Below are 23,308 nucleotides of genomic sequence, written 5' to 3' on the forward strand. Positions count from 1 at the left end.
TGGGCATCCTGTTCCATGATCTCAGCACTGTCACAGTAAAGAATTTCTTTCTAATTTCTAGTTCAAATCTAACATTTCCAGTTTAAAGCCATTTATTTTTGTTTTGTCACACTTATAAGAAATCCCTGACACACACTTAGTCCTAGTGTAAAGCTGTTAAAAAGACAAGTAGATTTGTTATGTGTCCTACTTTGAGAGGGAAGAACTTGCAACATACATCCAATATGAAAATGAAGACAGTTGTTCTACAGAGTTGATCTGGATGGATTGGCCTCAGTTTATACAATTTAAGATTAATGAGAGAATTATGCATTTGAAGTTGGTTAAGATACTAAAATTAGCAGAAAACTGATTGATGTTTAAGGAGGCAATTGTAGGACTATGAATAAATAAAGTGAAGGCGGTTCCTTTTGTTCAGGAATTTTTTAACACAAGTGTAATCTAAACTAGCAGACTATGGTATTTGTCTGCAGAAGGTATATAATTAGTCATCTTTCAAGTGACTGATGCAGGTGATTCAGCATCAGAAAGAGTGCTGCAGAAGAGAAGGGATTGTTCTCTTCTTGCAGAACTGGTGACAATGTACCTTGAACATTGTGTTCAGTGTTGGGTTCCTCATTAAGAGAAGGTAATTGAGTTGCTTGAATGTGTGCTGAGGAGAGCAACGAGGCTGCTGGAAAGATGGGAAAAGAATACTTAAGATGAGTATCTTAGGGACTGTTCACTCTGGAGAAGAGGAAGTTGAGGGGAGGCCTACTTGAAAAGAGGTTGTACTGAAATGGGCCTTGGTTTCTTTTCTCAGGTGACACAAGGAAATAACATCAAATTGTACCATAGAAAATTTAGATTGGATATTAGGAAAATTCTTCATGGTCCAGGTGGTCAACGACTGAAACAGGTCAGCCAGGGAAGTGATGGAGTCCTCATCCCTGGAGATATTCAAGAGATGTATAGATGTAACACTAAAAGATGTGAGTTAGTGATAAAATGTGGGTCAGGTTAATGGTGGCTCTTAATGATCTTAAAGGTCTTTTCCAATCTAGACTGTTTCAAAATTTTTTTATTATGATGGGTGAAGCACTTACTGGATCTGTCTTGTTCTGGGCACCAGGACAAAGGAATGAAAAATATTCTCTAATAGGTGAAGTGAGATCTGTCCCACACTGGAAAAATCAAGGTTCCTATGTAGTATATATATGAATTCCTTCCTCTAGTATGTCATCTGAAAAACAGAAAACATTTCTAAATGGCTATAGGCTCTACGCAGTTTGTATTCAATATGCATACAACCTATGCAACCTCTTATTTTAATGTTTTGAAGAAGCATCTATGTAATATGGAATCATAGAATCATAGAATCACAAGGTTGGAAAGGACCTACAAAGTCATCTAGTCCAACCATCCTCCCATCACCATTACTACCACAAACCACTAAACCTTATCTTGTAGCTCCTCTCTATTTCTCTATAAAGGACAGACTGGTTCTCTTAAAGCCCACATTCTTTCCAGAACTGAATCTCTCCAGCCCTCAGTAGGACTTCAGTTAATTCTGCATAGAAAATTATGAAGATGGAAGATAAAGATGCTTGAAGGAACTGAGAAGACTAGGAAATTATTACAGTGGAATTTGGAAGCTTAAAAGAGAATTGTTAGATGAGAAAGATTATTCCTGTATTCAAAGCTAAGTATTGCAGCTCATATTATTTTTAGTTTCACTAAGGATACTGGCACAAAAATAAGTGCCAATAATAAAATAAGACAAAAAACTGGGGGTACATTACCAAGATAGAAGAGTACTAAATTAGCATAGAATAGGAATTAATGGCCACAGAGACTGGATAAATAGATGTAGGATGAAATCTGGAGAAAGGTTTATCAGTATTGGAGGTCTGTTATAATATGAAGCTCTCTTAGCAGAAAAGTGGCTGTGACCCACTAGAGCAAGTCCCTCTGCAAAAAGTACAGTGGGATATTTTAGGTGATATTTCTCTGCATAGAGAGTGAAATTTTAATGTTATTGTAACAGTTGTGGAATGCAATGTACCTCTGTCATCATCAGCATTTAGAACAGAGGTACTGAAGTTAGAGCGGGGTTATAAGAATGTAAGAACAGAGAAACTACATTAAAAAAACCATAACCAAAAGCTTGCTTTGCCCAAAAAGCTAAATGAAAGCTACGAGAGGATGTAATTATTATTTATTAATATCTACAAGAGGGTAAATTCCAAGAAGAGATAGGAACTATCCAAGCTAAAGGACAAATGTAGTATAAACTGATAATGAATATTGTTAGGTATAGAATTAGAAGAAGCCCTACAGCAAGAAGATTCCTGCAGATCAGCTGTTTGCTTGGAGTAGTAGGTAGAGATGACATACCTACTTATCAAAGGAGGCTTGATAAATGCACAACTGGGGTGATGTGACATGACTACTTGTGATGATGGAGGACTGGAACTGATTAACTAGGAGATTCTAAGTGGATACATAATTGGTGGAGAAATGAGGGAATAAGCCAAGCAGCATGAGGTTGTGAGAAAATCAGAGATTAGGATTAATTTAACCATTTAGAAGCTAGACATAAAAGTGTCTTCTGTATTTCTCCTACAGACAACACAGAGAATCTGGTAATTTTGAAAGGCAATTCAACCAATCAAAATAGTATCATTTTAAATCATAGGGTAAATTATCTTCTGGAGTCCAGTTTTCTTTCTATAAGATATATAAATCCTCTGTTGAAAACAGCAGGAGTTTAAATGACTTGCATAGTTAGCTATGCCTAACTTTTAGTGGCTCTAATTAGTTGAAATAAACCTTACAGCACCTAAGGGAGAAGTGTGAATAAATAGGGAACTATAGGGGGAGAAGTGAGAAATTTCTACTGCACAGAAGAAAATAAGGATAGCAACTTAACTTTATTTTTATAATAACCTTGATAACTATTATTTAGCATTTAAATAACTTCTGCAAGTTATTTCCTAGGCAATAGATGTAAGTTGGCAATGACAGCACGTTCATCAGAGATGCCTGCTAGAGATGTGTGTTGAAAGAGCTGAAAGGTGAACATTTCTTCTGAGGTTAAGAAAATCAATCTCTTCAAATTTTCTGTCAATGTTTCTTAAAGTTACAAAGTTGTTGCTCCCTATTTTTTCATTGTATTTCACCTTAAAAGTTTATACACATTTTAAGTAATTATTTATGTATTATGATGTCCTCAATCACATCTGCTATTAAAAAAAAAAACACACAGGTTTTTTTCCTTACACTAATCTGAGTGTTGAGTTCTGTGCAATTCCATAACTGTGCACAGGATATTTTTCTTTAATATTGTCCTTTGGTATAATATAGGCAATTACCATAATACAGAAAATGCACTTACAACAGCAATTTGCAATTTCCTCAAAACCATACAGACATCAAAGCTTGTGAGACACATGAATGAGCAATTTCAAATGCATGCCAAATTGGGCAAAAAGACAAGGGGCAAGATCAATAGCAAATACCCAGGGAGAGGAAAACCTTTCTTTCCTATCTAAAGAAACCATAATACTTAGCAAAGATCATTAAACATTGCATTGTTCCTGCTATGTCATGCAGATGAAAGCTTTCCATTTAATTTCTGTAGAGAGTTGTTGTCTATGAGGGTTCTATTCATAACAGTGACAAAAAAAAACCAACCAACCAAACGAAAAAACCAGTTCAATGTTATTTGCAAAACACTTGTCACACAAGCACACACATTCACTCTTTGTCCTTTCACTTCTTTCCATGCTCATACACTTTACCTAGGAAATATTAAATCTTCCTATCTTCCAAACTGACTTCATGCAAACTACTCTAATATAAGTATTCCTCCTGCCATCTCCAGGCTATGTCCGAAACACTGAAAACATCTGTTAAAGGATCAGCTGTTACCCTTTCCCAGAGCACGTGTTAGCAGTTTATCTTTTGTGTCAAGTGGCAGCATTCAACAAAGAAAAAGTCTGCCATTGCCTTTCAGTATTGCTCTCATCATGCCATGAGCTATATGTAGTTCTAGATGAAGTGATATAATCTCTTGGATAAAAGTGATCACCTTTCACCAAGAAGGAAATCCTAAGTTTTGTATTCAGACAAATTTGAATAATCTCTCAGCTACATCAGTGTTTGTTTCAGCAGGGAAGACTTTGACTCCTGTTAGAGACAAAGAGGTTGAAAAGCAATGCGGGAAGCTGCAGTGTCATGTCAGCTCACACCACTATTCCCATTTCCCTGCAAACAATAATTGATGTATAAAATTCATATAAAACTTGATAGTATGCCACATGCTTCAGGCGCTCAGGCTGGGGTAGGCAACACATAATGCTGTATCAGCAGGAGAGTTACTCTTCTATCCTCAAGTGGATGGCCAGCTGGCTTCATAGAACTCTTGCCTTTCAATTGACCATTCCAAGGGAATATTAATCTGCAGCAAATTTACTGAGCCTGGGCAAAGCTGGCCTGGTTGGGTTAGTTTCTTGGCACACTGACATTTTGCAGCAGACAGAGGTTTGTTTTAATTGCTTGAAAGTGTTGCACACTCACAAATCATTACCAACCATTTGCTTGTAATGCAGACACAGTTGGGAAAAAACCTGCAAAGCAAAAATGTCCTGGACAGTATTTTTCAGATTACTATCTTCCAACTGAAAATAAATAAATAAAATAAAGCAAAAAGATTTTATTACTTCTTAAATTGTTTTTGGCCTTCCAACCCCCCCTAACGTTTCTGGATCATACACTTGACCTGAACATCTGCAGTAGAATGAAGAATACAGAGGGTTCACTTTGCATGGATCAGAATCCTTCCAGCACTGGAGCTACCCCATATTTCATAAGTTTCAGAGAAGAGGAAAGCAGATTAGGCAGAGTAATTACAAAACAGAAGAACTGGTGATTAAATACCTTTTTCCTGCCCTAAAACTTTGCTTGGGATACATTAATATATACATGTTTGTGGTTGGGCAGTGCCTGGAGGAACTGCCAGTAATAACTGATATATAAAGAGAGTTGGTGTTCAGACATCTCAGCTGCGCTCATGGCAATTGTACAAATTTGGAGTAAATGGCAGTGCCTACCATGAGATGCCTTTTTTGAGATGGATGAAACATAAAAGGTGGATGACACAAACAAGAGGACTAGATGGAAGAGAAGAGGAAAGGCTTTGGGCTATAATAAGCTGTAATAACATATACCAGCTGTGTGCTCAGTTTTCAGTCCATCTGAAGCAAAAAGCACACCAGTCCCAGTACACTGCATAGTTAGTCTCTGATGTTGTGGGCTGTGCTACAAATTTCCCCCCATATCTAGCTTTTTATCACAGCCTGTTATTTGGTCAAATTTCTGCCAGACTGGTGATCTGAGGGGGTCAGACTCACTGTACAGGCTGAAAAGATCCATCCGTTTGGACTGGTCAGTTTTATCACTTCAGAGATGGGATGTGAAATGCAGCTCATGATGCTCATACTTATCCCTACACAAGTAAATACTACATGTCTCTGGGCCACAGTTGTTGTCTGTGAAAATCCTTTTAATTCATTATGCTTGTCCTGGGTAAATTCCTCCATAGCATATTTGGTTTGGTGGAGTAAGAGCTTGGGCAGACTGTTACTACGGACAAGGAGCATGTAATTCTGCCTTACAACCTGCACAATTCTGGAATAGCACCAGAATAGCCCACAGCATCAAAGTGACCCCAAAGGCAGTGTTTTGGCAGCTGAACCTTATTCACAAAATAAATGAGCCACTTAGGACATGATTTGCTTGCCTGCTTCAGGCAGCTAACAGCATCAAGACTTCTGTGCAAGGCTATTTGGTATGGCAGAGAATCAATGGATGACTTGTGATTGCTCTGGGACAACCCGAATGTGATGGGGCATGTGAATCTGGAGGTGTTCTGTAGATGTTTTTTATCATCGATTTTATGTGAGAAACACCAAGTTTCAAAATGTAAAACCACAAATGGAACCCTAATAGTAGAATTTCACTCCAAATTAAGACATCTGTACATAGACGAGGTGTCCGTTGAAACCTCCATGACAGCCAGTGGAGAAGTAGAATTCGTTTCTCAGATTGCCTACTTAATTGTCCACTCAGTTTACTCAATGGAGTAGAGACATCCTTGAGATATATTTCAGACACCTGTGTGTAGCTATCAGGTAGAATGGAAGGCCTAGAGTAGGATATTCAGCATCTCAAGAGGAAGACAAAGACGAGGCAAGATGCCTGGAAGCATCTCTGTGTGGTATGTTACTATGCCTAGGCAACACGTGTGAGCTTTGGCCAACATTACTTTGTGCACAACCCAGGACATAGTACAATTCTTGGTGAAACCAAGTCGCCATCAGCTGTGTAGTTTAGATGTTCATTAGCTGGAATGGCAGATTGAGTTCTTTCCTGACACTTAGTTATTTACACTCGAACACCTCAGTTTAAGAGCCTCAACCATCAATAAATACCCAATAATACTTTCCCTCAAATGTTCCATTCTGCCTATTTGGACTCAGTTCCTACTGAGTGTCCCACCTCCCACTGTGCAGAGGTTTCTGTGTATCACTATAATACAAATAATAAATATTTTAATACTTAAAATACTTGTATAGAAATTCAGAAATAAAACTACTGCATGTGCCATGAGCATGCTTTTGTGGCTTCTTTTCAACTTCAGTTCTCACCACCTGTCCATTGTGTCTGGCTATTTCAGAACTTAGATTTTTTTCAAGACTTCATTGACAACTCACAATATTTTAGCACCTCAGAATTACTTTTCCTCACTGTCCCAGCAACTTCCATTGATGTGACAGGCATAAAAACTTCCAATTAACATTATGTAAGTCCTTCCACTAATTCCAATTAAAATGTAAATCACCATTAACAATTTCTTTTCATGGTTAAATAAGAAAAAGAAGAAGAATGGCTCCTCTGTTTTAATAGCCTAGACTGAAAATAAGAATTTACTATGGTGATCACAGATTTAAAATAAATGTACCTGCTGTAAAATCTAGGCAGCTGTTCACTGTAGAAGTATGATATTTAATCACAGCAGGGTGGTCAGGCTTCTGGGGATGTTATAAAGCTGTGGTAAGACTAAAAATAGAGATGAATTAGTACTAAAGTACCAACCTGATTTTTCAGTGTACATGTTCAAATGTTAAGCACCTTAACCAAGTGCATCAAAGACATGTGGCTTGAATATTTATTGCATAAAAAAGGATAAAGTTGTCTCATGTTGAGTTCACCCCTGGTACAGTTATACCTAGGGGTAGAGCTTGTGTATTTCCTCTTACCAGCCTCCTGTTATCACAGAAAATAACTCCAGATCAATGGGAGCTGGGTTTTCTACTCAGTCAATCTATCTGTGTGTGAGTCCCCAAGTTGGTGTGTACAGCTCAAGGGGACTTTTGGTACTGACCCAAAATCAGAAGAATGGATGGGAAGATTGGAAGAGGGAGAGCTGAGGTTGCCAAAACTGCTCCAGATTTGCTTTTCGTCATGAGAGGAGGAGGTAATCATGATGTTCTCTTTGGACTCATGTAGGAACAGTCATGTCTTTAGGCTCTCCGCTGTGCTTCATTTATCCATTAGCAGTATAAGCAACTTTTTGCAGAGCCAAAGCTTTTGGCTCTCTTTTGGCTTGCATGAAATACGGGCAAATCTCTTTATTGGCTGGAAATGATTGCAACAATAATCCACCTGCAGAGAACATGGAAGTGCCTCTGTTGCCTCTCCTGTGAGTCAGTCCTCAAATCTCTTTGTATTCTTCTCCACACCGGGTGGCAGAATGTTTGGGCTGCCTGGCTGCAATTAGCGTTGTCATTTTGCTGATACAAAGCAAAAAGGAATACTTTGTTGATGGCTCATGAAACTATGTGGGATAGAACAGAGCCATGTAGGTGGCTCTGACTGGAGCTGCCAGGACCAACTAGCATAATTAGTGTTTCTGCAGGAAAAAAATAGGAGAGTGTGTTTCATTCCGCATTGAAAAGCAATGGAAGGACACCAACTTGTACTTTTTGGAACCTTCATTTGGTATATTTTGATGAAAGCAGAATTATACATGCTGTGGTTAGCAAGAAGTAATATTGTTTTATCACTCTACTGTTTACAATTTCTGGAGAGAGGACTGGATTTGGGAATACCTGGAGAAAGAAGCCAGGCTTTGGACCTATGATATGGGTCCCACTGCTTTTGCAACAGAAAAACCAGGGAGAGTGTTTCATTAGCAGATGCACTGCTGGAGCTTCAGAAGGATTAATATCATTAACTACTTGCAGGAGCTGAGTTCAACAGATTTTCTGGGTAAAAATCCTGTATTATCTTCCAGAGCAGTGATTCCATTTTTTGTATTTGCTTTTACAGCCCTCCTAGTAGATGAGCATACTGGCACATAGGTACATGAATGACATTTCTCCTCCAAGTTTAATTCAAAATCTGCATTTAAATGAGGCAGTGTAGTTCTACTAAACTGTTCAATTTACAGCATTTACACAAAAACAAGTATATGTTTAACCCTAGATCTGATTGTCAGCTTTTATTCCTGGTCCTTAAAGGAGTTTGTATTCCAGAGATGGGGTGGATACCTCGTCTTTGGAGACATTCAAGGCCAGGCTGGATGGGGCTTTGAGCACCCTACTCTAGCTGTATGTTTCCCTGTTCATTGCATGGGAGTTGGATTAGAGGACCTGTAAAGGCCCCTTCCAACTTAAAAGAATTCTGTGGTTCTGTATTCATTGACCTGTGTTGATTAAGCACTGATGGGCAGCTAAGTACTGCCACACTGCTCTCTCACTCCTCTTCCTCAAAAGGACAGAAGCAGAAAATGCAATGAAAAAGGAAAGTTGAGGGTTGAGGTAAAGAACAAGGAGGTCACTCACCAATTATTATGGGCAAAACAGTCTCAGCATAGGGAGATTAGTGTAATTTGTTACCAACTACAAACAGTCTGGAACAGTGAGAGCTTAGAGCAAAATAACAACACCTTCCCTCCTTCCGTCTTCTTTTACCTTTTCCCCTTAAGCAGTGCAGGGGATTGAGGGCTACAATCACTCCATAAAACTTGGTCTCTGCCACTCCTCCAAGGTCACTCTCTTCCCCTACTCCAAGTGAGTCTCTTCCATAATATGTCTTACCTGTCTCGCCTGTATTAAAAATCTGTGGATTAGGTTGGTAAGGAAGGGAACACAGTATTTTTCATGAGGGATGATCAATCCTGTATCCTTGTCCCTCAGTAGCTGAGATAACAGTTGAGAACATTAGATGATAATGCACAGCATTCTGAAAGTCTCACTTTGGGGCATGAGTGCTGTAGCTGACTCTGACCACATTTCTTAGGTGTTTAATCTTTCCTATCAACACACCAACACACCAGTTGGGTTGCCTATGTTAGATGGTAGGGAGCATGATGTTCTCATTGAACACTACAACAGATGTACCATGCAAACACTCTTTATATGGCTCTTTCTTTTGTAAGTGGGGATTTTAGAATTCTTGTGTCTAATGGAGGTGTTATTAGGATATGGTAAGGTGCATTGCTGCCTTTCTTAAGGGAGCTCTATAATAGCTGAGATTGATGTGTGTTGACAACACTGATCATAGCCTGAATTATTATTCATATTATAGTGAGATGTAGAGTGCTTAGCTCCATTGTGTTAAACCGTGCATGAAGATAAAACAAGAGAAGATCTCTGTTCTTTGTAGGCTTGGAATAAAACAAGCAAAGGATGTAACAAAGAGAGGAGGAATGTTACCCGCTGATCATGGGATAATTGTTGTTACTGTGATCAGTGGACTGTTGAAATAACATCCTTACTTTTCAACTCAGAAATTATTTGCAGAAAATACTCAACTGAATTTTTAATGCAGCAAATTAAAGAAAAACAGTATTCTTCTGTATTCACAGAGCACAATTCACAAAGGGGAAGTATCTAGATTTGTTGAATAAATTATTCACCTGAAATTAATTGCCAGCCAGACTTTTCTTCTGATGTCCTTCACAGCACTGATCTATGAGCCCATAGCTCAAGGACGATGAAAAGTAAATTTATATTTGTCCGAATGATAACATTCTCCACTAAAATTATGTATTTCAGTACATCTTTCAGCATGACTTCACTCACAGAAATATGATGACTTAATCCCTTCTCAAAATAACTAGATTTAGGAAGAGTAAAACTAGTTTTCTGTGAATTTACAAGGAGTGTATTCTTCAACATTTAGTAAGAGTGAGGCCAAGTTGCAGTGCCTCATAGGGTCTTCTACATCCAAACACTTTCTGGATAGACAAGAAGAGATGGACAGTTGTTCAACCATTATATTGGATTCGCTCTTATTTGCTTGAGAAACCAGAATGAAAATGACAAAACTAAATCAAACCAAACAAAAACAAACAAGCAGAAAATATTTATTCTTTCCAGACACCACAGTTAAATTCATCTTCTGTGCATTGTATCTGTTAGTAATTCGAATGACTGAATTCTTTAGTTTATTTTAAGTTCTCTTAAAGCGAGAAGCACAGACTTCATTTGTCTCACAATTGTCATACTTTTGTTTCTTCACAAGGTATGTTGCTACCTCAAGTTTTATATACCTGAACATCAGCAATAAAGAAGAAAAAATAAGAGAGGCATATTCTAATCTCATAGAATGTAAGAATCCAAGTTAAATTTTAAAATCTGATGACTCAAGTGAGAAATAAGGTAAGCTGGACTTGAGGTTAGGATTGTATTAGTTTATTCAGTGCCTTTATTTTAGCATTAGGTGTTGTCAATGTTATTATTATTATTATTATTATTATTATTATTATTTTTACCTTCTTCAATGGAGATAAGTATTGTGACTGTAAAAATGGAGATAGAAGCAGTACTTGAAAGGCTTTTAGAGAAGTGACTGGTTGTGATGAAAATGTAATATCAGCACAAATAGGTGTAACTAACAGTTTCTCAAAGATGAGCTTTGAGACTGATCACATTTATATTTTCATTAACAGCTTGGGATAAAATTGTGCGTATGAGAATACCATTAAGATAAGTGAAAAGAAAAGATGTATTCTATGTGAAAAAGAAGATGGGTCTAAGGAAAAGGAGGACAATGAACAGGTCATGTGGGGGCAACATAGATTTCATCAGCTGGAAGTGACAGGGGAGTACAACTCTTTTACCACCCAGGTGTTTATTCTCCTGGATTCTCATAGGCAACAATATTGGCGAGAGAACAAATGTCTAAAATAATCAGAAATGCACTTAGATTGGAAACTGGGAGAAAGATGCTTTTAGAGGCATGAGAACTTTTCAGAAGGAGATATGGGGAAAGACAAGTCTGATTTGTTTAATGAGCACATGGTACATTGTAGCTCTGAATAGAAGGGAATTGGAACTGCTGATACAAAACATCTTTTTTTCATTCCAGTATCATAGAAGACTGCTTCATGTTGATGTTTAATTAAACACTATGCTTCAGTAGTACCAGTTGATTGGCTGGAATGGAATTTCTTGTGAAGTCACTTATTAGTGTCTGGACCATTTATTTAATTTCTTCCTTTGCCCTTTCAAAAGGTGCTGGTGAATGAACTTGAACTTGCTTGTTGATTCATGACTTATGATTATCTCTGACAGAAGATAAGCTATGGATGATTCAGCCGCTGGTTTCGCTACATGTTTTGGTCAGTTCTGCTAATTCACATAATCTTTCTTCAGAATCTAATGGAGGTCAGCTCAAGGAAGATGGTGAAAGCCTTTGATTTTTCTCAAGAAGCAAGAGCAGAGTGTGAGGTCTGCATGTCACACATGTCACTCTTTAACTGACATCAAATGTATATTGAAAGGCTTCTGCTTTCTTTGAACACCACTCACCATAGGCATAGACATACACACGGTATCTACCGGGCATACATATGGATGGAATTGGTGATTATTACCGCATCAGGCCTTCACTTTATGGACATAGGAAATATTTCGGCACGTTTTTCATTCTGAATTAATTATCTGTAGTTCTTCTGTTTCTGTCTCTATTGAGTAAGGCAAACTTTACAGAAGGATATTCATGGAAGAAGAATAAGCCCCTTTGTTTTTTGGGACCATATACATCCAAGGTAGTTATGTAATATGAATTTATATCGTACGTGGAAATGGCTTGCTGACAAATCAGAAGAGTTTGGATACAAGCTTTTGGTTTTCACCTGTCACAGATATTTATGGTTAAGTTTGAAAACTTCTTTTACCTTGCTGTTATAGATCAGGAGTCTCAGATATCCCCCATCACAGAAGAAAATCACCTGTTTAGTGGTGTTGCCTATCATTGGCTCATGTGAACCAACACATAACTGATTCCTTAGTCCACATTATGTTGTCTGGAGTATGCTGTGTATGTTGTGTACTAAAACAGGAACTTTGGCTTGGGATCTCATCCCTAGAACACATTCTCAGTCTCTAATCTTAATCTGGTGCTTGAAATTTGGAACAGAATAATTGAAAGAAAAGGTATATTTTTGCATTTTGGGAATCATTACTGTTTGCTGTATCTTCAGCACTTCCCTTTGAGCTGTTTTCCTTTTACACTGCTTTTCTTTAGTTGTTTTGAAAAGGCTGATGTGCACACACAGTGTCATGTTTCTTCAAGTGTTCCTAGGAATAGGACTTTCACCAGCTCCCTTGGCAGTGTATAATGGCACTCCTTCTCTCCAAGGAGTGACTTTCAGAAAGTTACTGAAGATTTCTCTAAGGTCACCTTATTCATCCTTCCCCTCAAGAGCTTTAAGGCTGCAAAATCTAGGTCTGAAATGTGACAGTCCAAGGCTGCCTTTCCTTTTTGCAGATTACCTTTTCTGCAAGTATTACTTCTCTCCTCTCAAACCTCACCCCATTATCAGCTATTACTGTCTTAATAACAGTAGCATCCATTAGAAAAATGCATTTCACCTTCTATCACATTCAGATCAGAAGGGATCTCTTTTTAACTTCAGAGAAGAAGAATATATATATATATTTTTTCCAGGAGGTGATTGCTATTCAGAGATTGTATTTTACATTGCATTTGAAAGAGATTTAATGACCCATTCATAATAATTAGAGCTGTCATGTTTTTGTTCTTAACACATTTTGTGAATGACTAACTGCAGCAGGTCCCAGCTGGCCCCAGCAAAGCTTGATGGGACTCTTTGCCACACAAGGTCTGCAAAGTTTCATAAAAAGAATTGTTCTGAGTAATGAAAGTTAAAAGGGTAGTGTGTAAGTCTCTGTGGAAGATTTTGACACGCCTATACAAATCATTTGAGAATTGCTGGGACAGAGATATTAGAAGGGAAACAACGGAACATGTTATGGTGTTCTGAACAACTCGGGGTGTTGGGTATTGTGTACTCTGTGACTTTATTTTTGAATAACACTTCAAACATAACAAGTATAGACTGCATCCTGAGGCAATGCTTGACAGCTAAAGAGCATGACTGTGATATACCAAAGGAATCTATAATAGCATAATAGCTTCACAGGCAGGCTAAAATGTAATTAATCATCTATTAAGAGCTGGGTAAATGTAATCAGTCGGCCTGTACAGCAGGAACTGATTAGGAAGAGAATAAATTAATTTAAAGTTGTGATTTCTCTCACCACTTTACCTAAGCATCTTAAGAAGTCATTTACTCATTCATTTAGTCTTTTCATTCATTCATTTCTGTTTCCAGCATCTCTAAGAATCTGCTTCTTGATGTTGAAATCTGTGTTTTCTTTTATTTCTATCACTTTCCAACATTGCACGTGCTTGTACTTTGTATTGAATGAAACATCGAAGTGCTAATGGAAGAATAAATTTACCTGATAGATCATACTTTAAAAGTCAAAGAAAAAAAGAAGTAGACAAGGTTATCAGTGAAAAATATGAGACTTTACCATCTCCTAGATCAATACAGATCTGTTAATTTTTTTTTGATAGGTGAAATGCATTTGATTTCCTTCTTCTGGATACTGAATTCGTAGGTCATATGATCACTAAGATTGGAAAAGACCTCTAAGATCATCTAGTCCAACTGTCCATCTACTACCAATATTGCCTACTAAAACATGTCCCTGAGTATCACATCTGCATGTTTCTTGAACACCCAGTTGATGAATTAAATTGATGCAGTGTGATACTTCTTTAGAGATGCCAGAGAGACTAGGAATTAAAACATGCATCTTCAAACATGCCAGGAACTAAACTGAGGATTGATGTGGATTGTGGAAAAAGACATGTTTTGTTCCAAAAAGGAAGTTTCACCCATATACTGAATATATTAGGTGATGTACGTGTCCTTTCTGAGGAAGCATGTGAATCTGGAGACAAACAGTGGCTGTGAGCACAGTGAGGCAGTGGCAGTGGTCACCTCTGCAGGTTATTATGAGTGCAGCATATGGGCTCCCATTTATTGCTGGTGAAAATGCATAGCTAATGTTTGTGAATATGCTAAAAAAATGTTATTTCTTTATTTATTTTGTAGCTGAGCATTTGATCTATCAAACGGTGTTATTGTGCTCTTTGCATCTGTTGGCAGTTTCAATGGAAATTAGGAGGCATTACTTTTAATGCAAACCACCTAAGAGTTATGTGCACCAGTAGACTCCAGAAGAATGAGAACTTTCAGGGACTGTTTTACACTCTGCCAATATTCAGCAGATGAACACAAATTGAATTTTATGCTATCTTGCTCTGGGCAATGAGCACCCAAGTTTTTAATTAAGTTTTAGTGAATTAAGGTAAATTAATTTATTTTTTTTTCTTTTTTTCCCCACAGAGTTCATAGATTGAACAAAAATGTTTTGATAGCAATATTAATCTTTTCCACCGTCTGCATATGTTTCAGGCAAGATTGCTGGTGTTGTTAGTGATAGCGGTGAAATATCTGCGTGTATCTTGTTAAACTTGGAAGAGCAAGTGGAGCTAAATAACCTGGTACAGTATGAATTGATAAGATCAGATTGCCCAGAGATGCTGCTGAGCCTTAGTCCTTGAGAAAACCTCTACTGAACCTCTGCACAACCTGCACCAGCTGACTCCATTCTGAGCAGAGGGTTTCAACCAGATGATCTGCAGAGATTTCTTCCACCTCCTTACTGCAATTATTCTTTGTGCTTGTCTGCTGTGATGGTTGCATAGGAACCCTCATTTCATATGTTTTTTCCATATTTAAGGAGCACTTGATGTTGTAACTGTCTGGTCTTTAAAAGTAAGGTGTATATGTACATGTGTAGAAATAAGGATGGCGGATATGAACACACATATGCAGAAAAAAAATACTGTTAGCTACTAACACCCCTGTATAATGTGACATGCAAGTTGCACACCGTTCTCGATTGCCAGCCCTACAAAGGTTAATTGTTTCCCTCAGGACAAGCAATGAGGAAAGCACTGCTTAAGAATGAAGGAAACCAGATCTGCTTTCTGACTTGCTGCAGAACTGTGCAAATAATGTCTGAGTTCATAGTGTCTATTGGTAAAGATCATGAGTTAGCTGCCTCTGAAAATGTATGCATGGAGTAAGATTTCATTAGTGTCATACTGGGAGAAGCAAGAGGTCCCTGATATTGACACAGATAAGAAATGCACTTTTGCTCAGTGATAAACAAAGGACCACTCTGGAAATGAAAGTCAGGCTGGTCCACTCTCTATGTCAGGATGTATCTGAGGAACTGTAGGTTTTTAACAGAGGTTATGAGGGAAGAGATGAAGCAAGGAGGTAAGCGGAGCACCATAGTCTTTTGCATGAAGTGCTTGCATCTTTCTTGTTTGTCACAGCATGCACCTTCCTCAATCAGACCAACGTGGAATTAAGAAAATAGCAAGCTCAAAATGAAACAAACCAACCGCTTTTAGTTTCAAAGATTGGTGTCTGGGGGTACAGCTCATAAACACCACAGTATTTTCCAAATCACTCAAATCTAGACTGCGTCAACATTGATCAAATTGTCTTCACATCGGGAGAAAATGAATGGGTGATCAAATCTGTTTCAATGGAATCTATGTGTCTCCAGACATAAATTGCTGCTGTCACCTGTCTGTCATTCCTACCCACCATCTTGTGATGGTGGAATATCACTGTGCTGCAGGGCTGCATTCCAGCCTATATCTATTCTTTATGATATTAGAAAGGGATGAGAACAATTTCTGGAAGTAGTCAAATGGATGCATAACATTGAGGAAGATAAAGAATTATAGGAACTTAGAGTGGTTTGAGTTGGAAGAGACTTTTAAAGACCATTTAATCCAACTTCAAAAGGAAAAGAGGTTCCATGCCCTTTTATTTCTTGTTGGCTTTTCCTGATTTATGTTCCAGTCACAGATAGATAGACTGCTTGTGGCTAGTACTGTCACTGTTTTTCTTTTTGAAATATCTTCTTATTTTTGTTACTGTACTTCTAAAATACAGTCTTACTTACAGAGCCTTGCTGACTGAATATGTATATTTATGCATTTTAAGAGTTATTTAGCATGATTTTTTTAACTGAGTGAGAGAGGAAAGAAAGCAAGAAATGCTTGGAGACATGGAATAAATATCATTCCTAGATGTTAGAATGAGCTATAGCAATCTGAGATTTAAGTGCTAAAATCAAGAAAGGAAGTAAAGAATAAAATGCAGCATCCTCTAACTAACTCAGAATCATGGAAGGAGAGATGATCCTGAATCTGAATGGGGCCTCATCTAGTCTTCTGCAAACATTTGACCATCAAAATACAACTGTGAGTTCTCATTTGGTTTTATCATCACTCTGAAAGAACAGGTGGAGAGAAAACAGCAAAGTAGTTAAAGAAGATGGTATAGAAAGCTTTCAAGGGAATAAGAAATATCTGAGTATTTGGACAGCTTTGAGGGCTTTGGAGTCAAATGAGAAAGGATTCTGAAGTGAAAGCTCAAACTATATCTTGTCAATGGACAGGAATTTTGTGGAGGGAAGTATACAAAACTTGTTCCACTGAAGATATTTACTTCAGCCCAACCATCTGGAAGAATAGTGCTATCTCTTCACAGTTTGGGAGGATTTTAGGCAGAGAAGATAGAAAGAACAATGTTTTCTAGAATTCATCTTTAAAGAGAGCTGGGCATGCAAAGAAATTCCTAAGGAGAATTTTGGTGTTATACTGAACTGGTAACAAGTTATAACCAGAGTGATTTAATGTTGTTATAGAAGATGCGATGAAAGACTGTGTGAGTTGTGAGTTGGAATTTCCATCACCAAGAAGGAGAATAAAGCCTCTAAGGATACTAACCAAGGGCTATGGAAGTGAAATCACTGGTGGTGGTGATAGGAGGTCTGAAGCAGATTAGTTATCTGAAAAGCCCTCCAGAGGGTTAATAGTGAAAAAAAAAAAAAAGAAAAAAAAAAAAGAAAGCAGAAGTGCTGCTAATGCTGACGTAAGCTGACAATCAGACATAAAAAAAATGAAAAAGAGAATTCAATGCTGTTGTTGTACAGTGATCTTACAAGAAACACAGTAAAACCGATTCCCTTTAAAGCACTAAAAATGAAAAATAATTACGCATGGAAAGAATATTTGTTAAAGAAATTAGAGATTCTTGTAGAGATAGGACATCATTGCCCTCTTGCCTCAACTTGTTACAATTCTTGGACTGAAGTCCAAACCAAAAGCAAAATCAGTAGATCCAGCCAAAATGCAGCCGGCAAATTATTGCAGTTTCCTGGCACACTGCTGTGAATGTTCCTCACTTGCATTTTATAACAGTGCTTGGTAGCAGCTACTCCAGCCTCTCCTGTAATGAAGATGTGTCTCTTTCATTTACACATATTGAAGCTGTTCCATGTTGCATAAATAATTAATTATTCATTGGAGAAGGAACAAGGAGAAAGTGTCCTGCATCCTAAGTGCATTCCTGAACTACTGTATTATGGAGAAATTCTCCCTTTCTCTTGATCACTATATCTTAGTTACCTAGATTTACCTGTGCCCATGGGGGGGGAGGGGGGAGCCACCCCGTAGGGCTCCCCCAGCCCGGAAAGGAAGGGAAAAGGGGAATGGGAAAAAAACAGAGACAGCAATCTAAGGAGGAAAACCTATTTTCCAAAAATGATATCGAAATACAAGATAACACAATATAATACAATATGATTGAGGCTAATAAATCGAACAAAGCAGAGAGAGTGTCCCCGAAAACTGTGAGGCCTACTGTGAACTCTAGGTGACACAGCTGGAACGCTTCCCACTCTCCAAGAAGTCTGAGAGAGAGAGAACTCCAGCCTGGGAGCGAGATTATATATGTCCTCCTCCTGTGACTTATCCCTGACCGTGATGTTCTCTGGGATATGTAGTCTTCTGTGAACTGCACATTCGGTAAAATTATCCATGCTTTACATGATGTTATGATGTGGAATACTGATAGCAAAATTACAAAATTACACAACCATGACACTGAACTACTGTATTATGGAGAAATTCTCCCTTTCTCTTGATCACCGTGTCTTACTTCAGCTCCATAAAGCAGAGCAGTGTCAACAGAAGTAAATGAAATGGCCCTATCCCAAATAACTATACAATGCACTGAAGAAGACACCTTCAAAGAATGTGAAAAGACTGGTTTCAAGCTTCTTGTCTTTTCATTTAAAAATGTGCTTTGAACATTCAGGAAGACGTAGGTACATGAGTACATGAGTATAGAGTTTCCTGGTGTGGAGGTCTCTTATTTACTCCTGGGGAATAAATAGTTTAAATTACAGATTTACTGAGCTAGGGAAAATAAAAATGTCTGTGTGAAGAACTGTCTTTTATCACAGAACTGAAAACTTTATTTATTGTAGAAGGATTTCAAAGAAAGTGAGAGTGAAAAAATAATATACAGAGACTTGCTCCTGCCTCCAGGGATATCACCGACCTCTAACTATTGATTTTTTTTTTTTACAAGCGACTATTGCAGGTTGAGAAGACAAACAAAATAATGGGGCATGAGTGAGTCAGAGAGATACTGTCTTAAATACAGGTATTTAATATTCCTTCTGTATCTCCTAGTGTCATAGTACATTACCTAAAAGACTATACAACCTCTCTGTTAGAAGATGCCAATGGGTAGAAGAAATCAGGTAATTTTCATATGAATGCTAGACAGTGAAATATAGACATGCTAAATACTTCTGTATTTGCCTGGGTGAAATAAGGAGACACCACATTTTTGTGGTCAAGGCAGCTTACATATTTTTTTAGCCTTGAGGAACCCGAGGCAGAGTATCATCTGTGTTTCTTATCAAAGCCAGTGAACACAGTCCTACGCAGTCCTATTGGAATTTGGACTTCTCTCACCTGATGTAGGAAATAAAGTATGCTTGAAGAAGTAACCTTTGCCTTTGAAAGTATTTGCATTTGCAAATACATCTACAGTCTTTTTTTTCCCTGTTTCTCATAACAACCTTAAAATGCTTTCACCAGGCTTCCATTGCTTTGTTCACCCAGGACTGATCCACATGGTGTTGATTTTTTTTCAGACAGTGCCAGTGACAAAAATGAGATTTCATGATGAAGACAGTCAATAACAAGGTTATTGTAGAGAGGAATTGATAGCACACCACTTCTTAAGGAAAAAAAAGGAGCTTTTTTCTTTAGAATCATAGAATGGATTGGGCTGGAAGGGAGAATACCGCTCATCTAATTCCAGCCTTCCTACTATGGGTTCATCTACTTTTGGTTAGTAAATCCAAAGATTAATGCAACTGTTACCTGCTGTTGATTTGGAATTATATACAACAAAACAGTCCCTTTAAGCCGTTACATGGGAACTCAGATGGTTTAATGGTGCCATAGAGCATCAGTGAAATTAATTCACATACCACAATGTGGGGATACCTGAGAGTGCTGTGTGAAAACAAGACATTTTACTAGAGACAGTTATTTCACAACACTGTACTGGGATGTTACTGGCTATACTGAAGGATCTGTAAATAATTTTAAAGGTTCCCTAAGTTGACTGCTCTTTACAAAGTTATTTAATGCCAACAAGAAAATGCTCCCAGAGAGATGGGGTTCTTCTCTCTTTGATGGCAAACTGTAAACTTTTATCTTGACTGATAGGATAAAAGATCTTTTCCATTCTTCAGCATGAGCTGGTGGGTGAAAAGATGCTTACACAGCCTGAAATGCGGTGCTTTTAGTTTTCTGTTTAATTCATCTCCTGAAGTGTTTTTTAGCATAGTCTGTTTATGGTTACACTTTCTATGAATTTTTCATCATATACAGCTACAGGTTTAGTAAATAATTAATTGCTTCTATAAGCATCTTACAGACACATTCACCTGGATAAGTAGAATTTTTAATTATAAAACACTGTGGCTTGTGCTATTGGGCTATGAGGCTTTGCAAAAACTAATTTCAAAATACTTTTTAAATGATCAGTTAGAACTTAACCCTCCAACAGGCAATTTTCAAGGAATATTTCACCACATTTATTTTCAAAACCATCATTTCAGATTTCTTGGGCAATTCCTCAAAGTTCCTTCTCCATCCAGCCCATTCCAATGAGGGTTCATTTGGAGCCAATAGCTGAGCAAATCTTCTAATGTGAGCTTTGACCCACAATAAGTTCAGGATGCCATGAAACTTCATGTTGCAGCTCTTTGGAGTCTTGCAACCCATGGAGGCTCTGCAGGTGACACAGTGGAAGTCTTGCTCTGGAAAGACATGAATGGCTGTGATGTTCCCATAGGATCTCCTCACTCATAAAATGAGAAACTGAAATGATCTTTTACCCTTCTCTGCTCTTCACTCATTTCAGCCTGCTCCACTGAATCACACTTCTCTGTGAAGTCTTGTCCTAATAAATATAAGATCATGTCCTAAATAAATAAACACCTTGTTACAAGAAAACAAGTGTAAAGAATTAGATTGTAGGAGAGAAAAAAGAAACCCATCCTGAAAGCCCAAACCAAAGCAAACCCAGCACAGGTCTGTCTCAAGAACTCTCCTCCACTAGCAATTTGTGAAGGCAGCTTTTGTTGGCAAGGCTTAAGCACCAATGCTAAGACCACCCCTCAGATTCGGAGAGGGACTTCAACACAGGCACACACATGGGAAAACGACAGTTATTTTTGTCAGTGATTGCTTTGTCTCCCCCCATCCATAGACCAAAAAGTGTTTCCCTTGTGCTGAGACCCCTGGCTAGTATGGTTGGGAAGGGGTCAGGATCAGTGCATATTTCCGGAGGCCTTAACTATGACATTGTTGCTGTAAGCCATGGAAAAACAAGCTTTATTTGCATGTATTAAGAGCCTGCTTTAGGCTTATTACCATATGGAATAAATATTTCCCTTCCAATGTATCTCCTATATATATTGATAAATAAAAGGTGTTTCAGAGTCTGAGGGAAATATATACATGTATAAATAGAAAAAGTTTCTCACCTGTTTAAAAATGGCTTCATGCACCATCATCCTCCTATTCCTCCTCCATTCTCTTCCTGTGTGTCTCTCCCCATGCTGCTTGGCTGCTGCATTTGCATCTCTCTCCTATGCTGGGACCGGTCACCTTGTGGAAAACAAGGCTGCTGCAGAAATCACACAAGCAGGTCAGAATCCATCCATCTTCTCTCAGGGGACAGATTCTGTGTGAGAGCTCAGCCTGTGCTGTGGCATTGGAGCTTCCCTTGGTTTCTCTCATGCCAGAGCTAAAATTGCAAGGCTGGATTGATCGAGATGTCAGAAGTGCATTTTCCCTAGAGGTCAACTAAATTCAGGTAATGATGCAATGCTGCAGTGCACTCCTCCTAGTCCAATCAAATTATGTAATATTTTAGGCACTATCAAATAAAGTTCAAGGTAAGCATGTGAAACGAGGGTGCTCTTTGGCTGCTGGCAGCGTTCCTAAGTGCTGAGAATCAGATCAGAGGGGAAAAAAAAACCACAACAAAAGAAAAACATCCATGCAGACACACACTTGGAAGGAAGACAATACCTGAGTGCAGATTTCTTTGCCAGGCTTTTTATAGTTGCTTTTGTTTCATTCTCATCTTCTTATTTTAAAGCCTATTTATTTTAGGTCCAGATGATTTTTTGAAATTGTTGATTAATCTGGGTGCTTTAGTGTATGAGGTGAGTCCTTGTCTTGACTGGGGGACTATGACCTGTTCTTTGACATGAACAGACTTTTTGCACTGAATAGGCTCAAGCCCTTTTTTAAGGCATATAGGACTTGGTGTTGAAATTGGTATACCAGAAAATGCTGGTCATCTCTGGAATTCTTCGGTCTTCATCTCTACTGAGTAAAGTCATCAGCGTTACTTGAGCAGTTCAAAATATCACATCAGGGGACAGAAGTCTTTATATAATTCATTTGGTGTAGGATAAGTACCCTAATATGGTTTCTATGTAAATTTAATCCAGTGAATAGTAGATGCACCAGCAAAACTTCACACAGATATTGATCTGATTTATTCCATTTTAAATGTTAATTGAAGTTTCTTCATCACTGCTTCATGTGCCATGAAAGTTGTCAAGTTGTTTTAGAAATATATGCCTATTTATCTTCGACATAATGGGGTGCATTCATCCAAGCAGCATGCAGCATTGCTTAACACACCGGTTATTTCCTATGCAGAACATTTGAATGAAAGCAAATTGGAGATGCTCTGAAGATCCATCTGCTACCTTAGTTCAACCCAGTACCCCACTAGCCAGTGATTTCTCTGGCTTCAGCAGGTGCCTGTCACTGTTACTTTTTTATATTCTCTCATCTCCAATAAGATATGTTGTGATGTTGTCCTTTAAGTTTGAAATCCACCTGAAGGTACTAAAAAGGACAGCAGACATAATTGCCAAGCTACCATCTATCAGCATTCCTGATCATCTAGAGAGGTCCCAGAGGACTGGAGGCTTGCCAATGTGACCTCCATCTTCAAGATAGGTTATAAGGAGGAAGTGGGGAACTACAGGCCTGTCAGCCTGACCTTGGTGCCAGGGAAGGTTATGGAGCGGGCTATCTTAAGAAAGAATAAAGAGCATTGGGACAACACTCTCAGACAGAGGGTCTGATATTGAGTGCTCTTTTGTGGAGCCAGGCGTTGGACTCAGTGATCCTATGGGTCCATTCCAAACCGTGACATTCTATTCACAACTCAGGACTACTTTTTTTCTCACAAGTCTCATGTGCCCATTTCCCAGTTTCCATACACTTAGAAAATGTGTGCACTGTTGTGGCACAGTTGTGGCATACAAGGAGTGAAGCAGCTCCCCTTTGATTTATTTGAGTTTCCTGTGCGCTTTGTGCCCACAAGCCTGATTCTACCACAGCAAGATCTTCTTTGAAGTCTGGTTGCTCTTTCTGAGTAAACAAAACA

The 23,308-nt window shown here is 38.3% G+C and overlaps 1 long non-coding RNA gene across 1 annotated transcript; it reads right to left on the reverse strand.

The window, feature by feature from the left end:
• Positions 1-20,399: 20,399 nt before the first annotated feature.
• LOC107310581 (uncharacterized) lies at positions 20,400-21,701 on the reverse strand. Its single transcript, XR_001553645.3, has 3 exons — positions 21,378-21,701; positions 20,727-20,791; positions 20,400-20,648 (listed from the first exon to the last, which is right to left on the reverse strand). It is a non-coding gene; the product is annotated as an uncharacterized LOC107310581 (long non-coding RNA).
• Positions 21,702-23,308: the final 1,607 nt, after the last annotated feature.

Source organism: Coturnix japonica, chromosome 2 (genome assembly GCF_054131305.1).
Source record: "Coturnix japonica strain WE chromosome 2, WE-NBRP24, whole genome shotgun sequence".
Classification (NCBI taxonomy): domain Eukaryota; kingdom Metazoa; phylum Chordata; class Aves; order Galliformes; family Phasianidae; genus Coturnix; species Coturnix japonica.